Source organism: Pygoscelis adeliae, unplaced genomic scaffold, assembly GCF_000699105.1.
Source record: "Pygoscelis adeliae isolate BGI_AS28 unplaced genomic scaffold, ASM69910v1 Scaffold186, whole genome shotgun sequence".
NCBI lineage: Eukaryota > Metazoa > Chordata > Aves > Sphenisciformes > Spheniscidae > Pygoscelis > Pygoscelis adeliae.
Window position 1 is genome coordinate 5,661,135 of NW_008825071.1, and position 12,669 is coordinate 5,673,803.

A 12,669-nucleotide genomic window follows, 5' to 3' on the forward strand; every position below is an offset into this window, starting at 1 on the left:
GTTTCTTTGCTGTAACGTAGTTGAGACTTGTTCACGACATAGATGATATTTTTGGTATCAAAAATTCACATTTTTCTCACCAGCTCTATTTTTGAAGAAAACTTGCAATTTCAGAGAGAAGGGGTTTTTTCTTCTTTAAACACCATATTAAATTGAAGAAAACTGTAAGAACCAAGTAGCTCTATCAACCTTTTTTGTTTTTACATACTGCCTGTTTTCTGAAAACGCGATCCAGCTTTTTTTCACCATTAATTTCATCAGTTGCTAATCAAATTCAAAGTCCAGCCAACAGGAGTTCTGCCTCCCCTCTGGAGGCCATCCTCCCACAGCAAGACCTAATCCACCCAGGGGATGCCACCATCCCAGGATACACAGTACCACCTTTAACCTTCGGCTCAGCTGAGGTGCTGCTGCCTAACACATGCTGCATTGCCCAGCTGCTGCCCCAGTTGTTGTGATACATTTTCATCTGTACGAGTCACAGAAAACCCTTCTCGTCACAACACAGCCTTCTGCATTGCACAACAGAAGCAAATGCTAAGCACCTCAAAATCAGGGGAAAAATCGGCTGAGGGCAATGACTGATTTTGCTGGCTTCTTCTCCATCTCTAAAATGCAACGGACATCTGAGCATTGCTACAGAAGTAATATTAAAATAAGTTCTTCGATATCCCTATGAGAACAAACCCCCTTCTATTCCACAGAAACTAAAATTCAGGAAATCTACAACTTTACTGCTTTATAAGCTATAGCAATTTATTAACAGCATCCCTGTGCACTGCAAGGTACAGAGGGGACTATGGAGGAAGGAATATGTATTCATGCAATGAAAGTCTATTACAGTAATGTGCACAAGGTGACTAATAAGGGTTGCAGAGGCAACCTTCCCTGTAAGTATTTCCAAGAAGGCAAGGGAAAAAAACATTATCTTACCCATACTTGGAGAAATTATATTGTTAGCACATATAGAAATGCTTGTACTGATTAGTTAGATGCATGGCTGAAATTTTAACCTTAGCACCTGGTTGATTCTTTGTTTTAATGCAATTATTTTGCCTTTTTTTAAATGCAAAATGAGGAAAAAAAAATCCATCATGCAGAACTGTATTCCTTGATACAAAAGTCATCAGCAGGGGGTTGACCTTTAGATGTGTCATGTGGGCTTCTATCCCTTGTCCAAAACAAGTAGGAACCAGCACTAAGACTTGGGGATTTTTTGTCCCTATGCTTGTGAACATTTTATGAAAGACGCCAAAGACATGCTTCCGCTGTGCACCACAGTATAGTACAGAGGCTAATTACCTCCACAACTGGAAACGGTACATTGATATAAGAGCCATGCTGCACTTATGCTCTGTCCATTTCAACTTTTTAGCTTTCTCTTTGCTCCTTTTACTGCATTTTTCCCAGCTCCTGTCCTTCACAACTCTTACCTCACATGCCTGTGAGACCTCTTCCCCAAACTCTAATACTCCCCCCTCTCTTCACCTCTCTGTGTTTGAGGTCAGCTGCTTTCCAATAAGCTGGGTGCCAGCAGGGAAATCGCTCTAAGCACAGCAGTGACAACGCTTCTACTCTGCATTCTCAAATGCTGCAACACAGCAGCCCCCTGGCAACAGGAGAGGTGCTTGAGGGGAAGGATGGATGGACAACCCCGCTAGCAATAGGTGCGAGAGACCAAATGTGGCCTGTGCAGAGGGAAGTTTCAGGAGGCTTTCACTGTCTGAGGTAGCACTGAGCATCTCTGAGATGACAGAGATGGCTTCAGCAGGCCAAACGATAAACCTCTGGAAGAGTTTCATCATCAAGCTTTCCTGTAGCAAATGCCTTTATCACCATACTTAGCCCCAAACTTCTTGCTGGTAGCATCCCCTTCCTCTGAGCTGTCTTACCCCCTGTACACAACAAGGAACTCAACCCTATCAAGTGTGCATTGATGCTGCCTGTACAGCTCTGATAACTCCTGTCGTCCTTGTGCCAAATATTAAGACTCTCTTCCACAGAACAGGCAGTATGAGATAATGGCATGATTTCTCCAAACATGGGCAAAAATAACATATTCCTTTCCTTATCCGCCTTCTGAGAAACTGTTAAACTGCGTTAGCTATAACTTTCTGAAAAACCAAAAAAAGACACTGAATGTGAGGCACCCATCCACCATAAATAGCGTAGCTCAAGTAGCTAGTTTGGAACTGAATAAAAGGTCTGCAAGAAAGCATTATCACCAGATCTATCTAATGGGATCGCAAGTAACTATTTGATGTTCATATAATAACATGATGCTATTAGCAAATCATGCTATCAAACAGCACGTGTATATGCATTAAAACTGCATTATGACAGACGAGTGAAAGAAGACTACAGTATTCTGCCATTTAATGAGAAACAATATCAGAACACATTATATGTATCATTATTACTTCAGTTATATTATTAGTTATTGCATTATAAAATGCTCTGTTTGCAGACTGCAGAATGGGGGTTTATGACCCACTTACTCTTTCTGAGAGATTTGAAGGTTTCTGCCTTTTAATCCTTTGATCCACCAGATCAAGAAAAAAACTCCATTCCAATGTTTTCACATTAATGATATGACAGTGTTACAAATGGCAGCTGCAAGGCACTCATCTGTACCCACTCCTTGTGGGTGGAAGAGAAGGGAAGGAATAGGACTACAAAATGTTGGGAAGGAACTCAAAGAGCTATGACGGCATTGCTAGTAGATGATGTCAAATCCCAGCTGACCTCAGGTCTTGCGTAGTCGAATGCAGGATGCTCTGACCTCAGCAAACTGAAACAGGGTTTTGGCCCCCAGCAACTAACCAGTTCTCTATCCCTTGCTGCCTGCGCTAACGCCCACACCTCATCCCTACTCCTGCAGAAAGCTGCAGAACTGCCTTTGCTGCTGTAGGGTAGGAGGAGAGAGGTGTTACCTTATCAGCTGCCTCCTCTCCCATCCTCTCTTTCTGCAGAAGGCGCCATCACCTCACTCCCGTGGGCTGAGTGCAGAACAGAGGATGTTTGGCCATTCCGGCTGCATCGGCTGTTCAAACAGCTGTTCCCTGTTTCCTCCAAGGAAAGTGAAGCAGGAGGGATGGAAAAGTCACAAAAGCTGGATCTGCCAGTAGGATTATCTAGATTTAGAAACCTGGTAAACGAAGCCAGCTGGCTGTAGTGTTCAGATACAAGCCAGAAATATCCTAAGCCTTGCAGCCCTCCCTGACTGTCTCTTCTGTGGCCGTATGTTGGGATCTAGGAGACGGGGGGTGTCCTTGCCAAGTGCGTAATGCCTGGTGACACATCTGCAAATCAGAAGCAGGAAAGAAGGGACTGTGATCTCCTGGATCCAGCCCCTTGCCCTAGGAAAGTCTGAATCTGAAACCTAAGCATGGAGCTGGACTTTAATTTTCAAAAAAGTCTTTTCCCTTTGAAGTGTGTGGAAGATAGTAGTCATTCTTGGATGTGAATGTATTCTAAATACAAATCTACCATGGCTTTCAGCCATGACAGCTGAAAGTATATCATGGGGCCTGAAATAGGATTCAGCTTACTTATCCCTTAGGTGCCCTCAGTGAAGATGTGCCCACCTAAGACTTCTGATTAGTCTGGCATGTATCAGTGGAGAGAAACAGTCATTCTAAGAGCAGGGTTCGCCTAATCTTACATCTTTCTTGGAATAATATAAATTTTACCTTATTCTCTCTACTGATTATGAAAACCTAGGCAGCTAACTTGAGTGAAAGATTCCTGCGCTAATGGCATTTGTTTGCATAGAGGAATCACGTGTTGACAGACAGGACCTAATTCAGGAAAGGGAGTAACTTCTCCAAAACAGGTCAAGTTGTAATCCAAAGCTGTAAATGTGCAGATCCCGTCTTGACTGTAGCCTATTTTGGAGAGACATCAGCTTTGATCTTGAAGTTCTGCTTGAAAGAAGTTATGCCTTGGGGCATGCAAAGAAAGACCTCCTATTTGACAGAGCTGAGCAGGCTGGCGCTGAGGAGCAGCAGAAGCAGGCTGCTCCATAAGGCAAAGTGAGCCAAGAGTCAGCAAGACGGGCAGAGGCAGCGGCCTCGCCTACGAGAGGTAAAGCACTGCAGCACACGAGCAGGGCAGGTCCGGTGATGGTCACTAGGTTCAGCCAAGAGTCCAGATCATCAGACAAGACCATGGTGATGAGGCAGGTATGAGGCCAAGCAGGACATCAAGTCAGCAGTCTGGATGTGGATCAGTGAGGAACGTAGCCAGCCACAGGCACGGCAGCAGCCTTGCTCAGCAAGTGGGCAATGGCCTCAGTGTAAACATAGCTCCCAAAAGAAGGGAGGAAGCAGCTGTTGAGGCTTCTTGCTGCTTTCACAAACAGCTCCAAAGCTGGTCAGGGCTTCTCAAGCCGTTCTCTCCAACAGCTGTGCCACGTCAGAGAGCCTGCCTTGAGCATAGCCAACTACACTGTGTGCAGGGAGCGTACGCAGGGCCCTGGCCATTGGTACCTAGTGCTCACCTAGGCTTGTTCAGGATTAAGAAACGAGGAACCTCTCCCTTCCATTGTATACAGGGGGGTGGAGCACCTTGAATGAACTCTAAGAGGGAAGAATGACTTCTGCCCAGTACATTATAAATGAAGGCTTTAGGTACCACCATAAAAGGAGAGTTGCCCATCGCAGACTGCGCGTAGCACTTTTCTGCAGCCATGAGTCCGATGAAAGGGGTCCTAAGACTCACACCCCCTCTTGGTGCCTCCAGCAACCCCACACCACAACCTGACGGGACAGGCTAGACATCGTGCGGTCAGGATGCTATTCTGAGTCCACCTTTGCGCTACAGTCAGACCCTCTGCTGCCTGCTGGGAGTCCAGGTTCTGCTCTCAGGCGACTTCTGACTCAACTATAAAGTCGTTCCTAATTTCCTGGAGACCTGTGCATCCACTTTTCCAGTCTTATCTCCTTTTGCACCAGCAGGGGGCACAAAGCTTAAAATTAACTGCATTAATTGAGTATTTCCAAGATGCTCCTACATACCTTGAAGTTGCTTGCCAGTCCATTTGACAGGATACCCTGTGCATATTTAAATAACAAAACTCTCTTGAAGGCTTATCTTAAACTATCTTTTCTATCTATAAATAATTCACAGATCCATTTATATCAGGTACGCTTTTACCGGTTGCAACATTCCTGTAATCTACTTGATGAATGTAAGGAGTCAACAAAAAATGTAAAGTAGAAAAAATATGGAAATAAAAATATAGCACATACGGCCAAAGGATAACAGGTGCACAAGATTGTATAGACACATAGGGGATGATTGCTCAAAAGATTTCAGGAAATCCTTCTTCTTGATCAGTTTTCCAGGTTTAATAAAATACTCTCAGGTATAGTTTTTATTCCACATTTTCCTCTCGCACTCTGTCTCCACAATATATTTATTTCACTGTGCTTCACTTTTGCTCATTTATTTTAATTGATACAGTGCTGACTCATTCTAGATGTTTGACTTTAATCACTGCTGACTACTCAGTGCTACTTCCCTTCTGCTTTTGCATATTAAATTATGTCCAGTATTTTACAAAAGCGTATTGCTGCAGTATCCCCAGATCCTAATCCAGGATGATTCCACTGTAGATATTCCTTGTGTAAAGTAACATTAGGATATTCCATCCACCAAAATCTTATGATTAGTCCATCCTATAGACTAACATCTTTTCAAAGTTATGTTATTTTGCAGGTCTTTTTCTTTTTTTATTCATGTGATGTCACTAGTTCTTAGACTAATATCATTAATAACAGAAGAATTAGTAACAGCAAATGTGCATTCCTAATGTAATTTCCCTCCCTTTAAATCCTAGGAAGTAACTGATCAACACCAACCTTTTCCTCATCCTTTTTAAATTTTTTTTTTCCCCTTTCCCACCTCCTATTCTGGCATATTCCCATTACTGAGAATTCAGGAACAGGCAACTGAGTGCCATGATCGGAGTCTCTGGCTTGCAGAGTCAGGTAGCCTAGCTTCACCGATTGTATAAAAATAGCTCACGATGAGTTGCAGTAACTGTACTTCAGCTACTTTTTGTTAATTTATTTCAATATCCAGTCAGCCAAATTAAAGTCAGAAGAAATAAGGATCTTCTAATTCTCAGCAGCATATCTGAATAAAACTAGGATGTTTGAGATCCAGTTCTCTATACCTCTAAATACGGAAAACTTTAGAAAACCTATGCACGGATCACACATGAAAAAATTTTATTCTGAAAACTAAATCTAATTTTTTTCTATTAAAAATTAATTTTAAATAACCAAACATCTACTTGCCCCTATTTCATAATAATTAGCTGTTTTATTTATTTATTTATTTATAATAGTCTGTTTTCTGAAGCCTATGCCTTTGGACACAATGGCAGAGGAACAAGCATGTTTCCTCTAAAATGTACAAAAAATGCTAGTTAGGCATATTGTGCATACGTCTACCCAAATAGCGCAAACCAGCATAACGAGCATGTGCATAGAAGTGGATATCCTTTCGCATGTGTACTATGGTTTGCAACCCTCAGGCCTGTGTTTGAATACTATGTATCTAAGTACTTTCTTTCAGATTACTGATGTCCATCAAACCAGCGTCAAAGATCTCAACAGCTTTGCTTTAGAGACACGGAGCAATCCATATGCATGTGCTTCTGTGTTTATCCGGGAGACACAAGCCTATAAATCATTCTTCATAAATGACAAATTATGTCCTCTCCAGTGCTTGCACGCTTGTTCTACTCTCTTCCCCTCCTGCCAGTCACACCCCATTTCCCATCCCTAATCCTTCAAATGTTGTTCTTTATCAGTTGCATTTAAAACAAGACAAAAGTGAAGTGGCATTAAATCAGACCAAAAGATTTTTTTTCCTGGTAAACATCCATTTGGACCCATTGCTTGGTCTGTCTTTAAAGAAGAATATTCACAATCTAATATTTTTTTAGCACAGATGGAGTATCATGTTCCAGATGCATCAAAATATACCTGAACTAATGTTTTTAAAGCTTACATTTAGCCAAAAATACATTTCTGTGTGCATTATCTACACGTTAGGCCACGGTGAGCCCTTTCCACAGAAGCATGAAGGAAGAGAACGGAATAAGAAGCTCATATGTTTCTCCAACGAAAAAAAAAGTAGCAAGAAAGAATCCTACTCAATCAGCAACAGCAGCACTGCAATTAAAATATTTTCATAGGTATTCTACAAAGTTGTTCAAAATTTGCCCTAAGAAATTAGGTTTTCCTCAAAAAAGTCTTAAAGATTTCTGATGTCAAACAGTATTCCTTTATGGCTATTTCCATGTCATCTGAAGTTGCTTGTGATTATATGTGTCAGAAACATACCCTTCCCAATGCATCTAGATCTAGACACCTCTAGCAGAAACATTTTAGCACTTTGCTTTTACTAAGATTAAAATCATCAGGTCTCAAAAGTTTTTGCCATTTTGAGGTAAGAATCTGCTATGCAAACTAGGGTTTCTAGATGAAGACCCTGTTGAGCCAAAAATTACCAGGGTATTTGTGTCACCAATGAGATATTTTAAAGACATTTTAATAAAAGTTGATTGATAAAAGTGAATGGAAAAAACTAGATGATTATTTCACGTTTTCTCTGACTAAGTTTTAGGAGGACGGCTTTTCACCTCTGAAAGTCTTCTGATTATAAATGTCCCAAATTTTTCTAAAAAACACAAGTCTTAAAAATATCGGTATTCTAACTCTTCAAAACATAAAGCTAGTTCTTGGCAAACAAAAATTAGTACTAATATCTTTATTAAAGTATGTGGAAATGTGTTTTAATGGAAGCCATCAAAAATTCTTTGCAAACCGTCCCCCATGTTTTCAGTAATTTCAAACAGCATTCAAAAATTGGACCACCTGTAGATGTAACTAAATATATTGAAAATATATGTTCAAAGTGCCTCTGAACATGCAATATAATAATTTATGTATTTCACATTCCCTTCTCCCAAACGCATACTTGTGTCGTACTTCAGTAACATACAATATTTTGAGACTACAAATGTGAGATTATATATAATCAGTTCTAAGGTGTCATTACATACGTTATGGCATTTCTATTTTTAAGGTATTTTTCCTCCATAAGCAACCTTTTCCCTTTCTAACAAATACCAACCAAGATGTTGCCACAGTGTGCCAATCGTGGCGTAACCCTATGAGGAACAATGAAACAGAATGAAAGAATTTAACCAAAATGACTGATTTGCCTTCTGCGTGCTGTTAGAGTGGCTGCTTAAAATGAGTTTTCGGACACCGGTCTCAAATCCATTTGCAGCGCAAGCGGGCCCCTTAATGTCTATTGTAATGTCATCCCTTTACTTCAAGACCTTCAAGAGGACACTTTCTAATTTTCCTGAAAAACCATCTCCTAAAAATGTGTCCCAGAGACTGAGCTGGTTTGTGGAGAGCAGCTGAAGCTGGAGATACTGGTGGGTTATCTGTGATGGACCCAATGGTCACACCAGACAAATGTTGACAGCTTTACTGAAAAATATATGGCAAGTCATTCTCATAAGAAGGAGTGCTATGGATTATGGTTAGGAAAAGAGTGTGTACTTGTATTCATGGCGTGCATAAATTTTCAGCGTCACTGTATGGATATCAGAATGTGATCAGCTATACTTTCCAGTTCCGTGGCTGTGTAAGAATTGATCTTAGGTTTTTATTGCAAAATGTTTTAATACTTATTAGCTTCCTCTGAAATTTTTCCAATGTTTACTTAAAATTTCCAGTCATTTCCAGTCTTCCAGTCATTACTCCTTTTGGTAATATACACAAAGGGGAGATAATCATGCTTGTCAAAGTAATATATAATGATTACTCCAGGAAACATTTTCCAGCATCCACCTACCTCTAGTCAAAATGAATACAAGCCAGATCCCAGTATTTTGACCCAAAAGGTAAAAACGATTTATAAACAATTATATAGAAAAGCCCACTCTTATTCTCTGTTTACCATAAATGTATCTGCAATTTGGTGGTGGTTTGTTTTTTTTCAAATAGATTCCTGTGCTGCGATCCAGCCAGCCCTGAAATGCACGGGTGCCCTTTCACTGACTTTAACTACAGCTAGATCATGCCAGTTTTAAATGACAAATCTTTTACGTGGTTGTTTTATGAGATGTTTTTTATAATGCTGACTTCATATACAGATAAATCTTCCTTAAGTGTAAATTTGAAGCTGCAGTACACAAAATTCTCCATAGCAGAAATTTTCCATTCTCTTTTATCTTCATTACTGTACATCCCTATTACAAGGGAGTAATAGTTGACAGTCTAGTCGCAGTGTTTACTTTAGCTTAATCTAAATAGTTGACCCCATTAAATCAATTTCAACTCTTGCCCTTTCCTTTTACTTCAAATTTAAATGCTAGGTTAGAAATGAGTAAAAACTTGAAAGAAATCTATTTAAAACCAGAAAACAAGTAAGTTAGACCAGAAATAACCACTACCTCCAGCAGCGCAGATTTCCTTGTTTAGTAAACTACATAATGCTGCAAATTGAAAAATAGAGCGTGACAGCTTTTGCTAACTCATAGTAATTATATGCTATCATACCTAACACCTAAGTCAGGTTTTAGGCATCTGAAGGTTTCTGATTGACAGGTATTATTTGGAACTCTAAAAAACTTTTAAAAGAAAGAATCACAGTTAGCAGGCTGCAGAATATGCTCTTAGTCACTATCAGTCATGCTTTCCAGTCCCAGCAGGAAAATATAGTTCATTATTAGTTATTTGAAGTGCGGTGGCTTACAAAAGCCCTAAGATAAAGACTGTTATGCCAGATAATGCCCAAAGAGCAAGAAACATCCAGGATTTAGGCTCCTAGGCTCTTACAGGGTCCCACATGAAAGTTAATGTAAATAGTCCCACTAAGGGTAAGGACAGGCTTTCAAGCTGAAGTTCTCTTTCCAGCTATATATGAGGTGGAGGGGAAAGAAACACACTGAGAATGTACTTGTGCATGGTGCTCATGCTTTCAGTGATCAGCCAGATCCCATCTAGCACTTGTGATAATCTTTATCTACTCGGAGAGAGAATTGAGGCGGATATATTTATAGAGGCTCTTCTGTTTGTGATTTGTAATTTATAGGCTCAGCACCCAAAGCGTTCAACAGCCACTCATAATTACATTTCACATAAAAAACCACCTACGTTAAAGGGGCATTATCAAGGCTGTAAGGTCAAGTGCTAAATACTTAGGCAATGCCAGAATGAAGGTTGCCTCTGCAACATTAATTTGGTCTCCTTATACATATGTATTACAGTACAGTTTCTAATTGCATGATGACACGGTAGTTTTTTTTATTCTACCATTTGCTTCGTCAGTGCATGGAGTGGGCAGTGCTCACTTAATGAGCCAGTATTAAATATTTTGCTTTCTCCTCCTTGAAGGCATGGCCCCAAGCCATTTAAACCCTGTTCAGAAGATAGAAATCTTAATTTCCTCATGGGCTTTTCATCGGTGCTTCACTAAAGTTTATGAATACTTTACAAATATTAATGAATTTATATCTTCATGAAATCCCTGCTGAAAGAAAATGATCATTCTCCCTGTTTCACAACTAAGTAACTAAGACATAAAGTGATCAGGAGCAAAAAGTAGCTGTTAATTTTGAGTGCCCAAGTCAAGACAACAAGAAACTGAGTTTTGGAATAGTTGCTGTAGGCATCACGTCATGTGTCCCAAGCACAGCTTCCACTGATTACTGCAAACTAAGCGAACACTTAAATACTTCCATTATTCAGGCATCACAGCATCAAAAACAGTATTCAGAAAAAGAGAGATTGCAACTATTGAGAAGTTGTGAAAAGAGTGGTTTAAGTGGCAAAACTAGGAACTTTGAACAAGTAATCTGTAGCAGGAACAGAGCTATAACCCGTGCCTTTGGGGCACACAACACAGCAATCTTTTCTCTTTTTGGCATCATTCAGTGCAGCCCTTAAATTCTGCAGAATGTGAGGCAGGGACCTTACAGTAAACGGCCTCTTCTACTAGCTGCTACAGCTCCTCTTTTCCATTGAGTGATTTTCTTTCTCTTCTCTTTTTTTCTTTTTCTCTCTCTTCCTCCTCCTTCCATTCCTCCTTCCTCCTGCTATTCTCCTCTTCATTTGTCCTTTCTTACCAGCTCGTCGGGCAACTCTTCTCACCGTGCCCACTCTGATGACAGCGTCTTCTGAGGATGACATAGACCGACGACCCATCAGAAGACTCCGGTCTAAGAGTGACACCCCTTACTTGGAAGAAGCTAGGATCTGCTTCAACCTTGATAATGGTAAGACCACCCCTTCCCCAAATAATTAAAGACTTCTTTTGAGATGCAGATGGACCAGATGGTACCTCCTCATTTCTAAGTGGTACGGTGGTCAACCAGACATCCAAGGATGTTGTGGCTGTCTAACTACAAGCACCTGCATATGTATGAACAGGGATCCTTTTAAAAATTCTCCTGCAAGTCCTAGCTAAAGATTTTCCCCTGTTTTAGCTAGGGTGAGACAGTGAGATCAGAGCAAAAGAGAATGGCTTTGCAAACAGTATGTATTTATATCTTATCCACTCCAGGCATCCAGAAACATGAAAGGTCTTGTGAATGTTTATGAAGGGTTTAGAGCTAACAGCAGACTTCAGCTAAACCCAACATTACAACCATGGAATAACATCCAGCACACCCCAAAACTTCTGTAGGTTTAATTGGCAAATGTGTAACGGAAAACCCTTGATTCTGCAGGAACGAGTAAGAAAGCTGTCCCCCAAAATTCAGACCAACTAATGTTACTATCACTGCCTTCAGAGTTATTGAGCCCTGGCATTCCCTGGTCTTTTTTCTCATTGAGGTTGACCAAAATAAAAGATTTTGGAAGTACTGACAACTTAGTGACTTGAAGCAGACTGGTTTTTTTTTTTTAAATCTGAATTAAATGGGATGAACTAGTACACTCCCTGGCACATATTTTAACTGTTTAACTCTCACTTTATGTAGTACTTTTGTGCTACCCAGATTTTTTTTAAGAATAGCATTTTTAATTATTTCTATTACACTAACATCTAGAGGTCCCAACCGAAATTGGAGCCCTAACATGGCAGGCAGCCTACCACCACAGGCTAAGAAATAACATCTACATAAAGAGCTGATTACTAAATAGAAAAGACAGAATAGGGGAGAAGCAGCAAAACATTGTCCCCAGTTTGCAGCTGGAGAATGGAGTCACGTTTTTTTCAAAGACCTGACAAAGTGACTTATGAATACGAGTCCCAAGCTTTAAGTGACGGTCAGTTTTAAACATTGAGCGCAGGCTCCTCGGTCCCCTTGGCATTTTAAAGTGCTTGGCCTGGTGCACCATTCTGGTTTACTTAATGGGTTTGCCCAAGGAAAGAGGGGAAGGAGGTGAAGGGATGAGCCCTTCGACTTCCCACCAAGTCTCTATCCAGCCGTGCGTTGAGTTTTGGGACCCCTAAGCTAGAAGAGAGCAGTTCAGGGTGCCCAAGACTGGGCCGGGAGGTGCCAGGCCTGCTGCGGGGTAGCACCTCGGCCAGCTAGGCCCATGGCTGCGTGTGGCACCTCAGCCAGGCCGAGCTGCTTGGCGCGGGGCGGGAGTCACCTCAGCCAGGATCCTCCCCTGGGGGCGGGAAACC

The 12,669-nt window shown here is 40.9% G+C and overlaps 1 long non-coding RNA gene across 1 annotated transcript in view; it reads left to right on the plus strand.

Annotated features, from left to right (window-relative positions):
* LOC103919033 overlaps positions 1-12,669 on the plus strand; it is a 32,912-nt gene that overhangs the window by 651 nt on the left and 19,592 nt on the right. The window contains exon 2 of the long non-coding RNA XR_663723.1: positions 11,165-11,311. This is a non-coding gene — a long non-coding RNA (uncharacterized LOC103919033). The remainder of the gene's footprint in view (positions 1-11,164; positions 11,312-12,669) is intronic.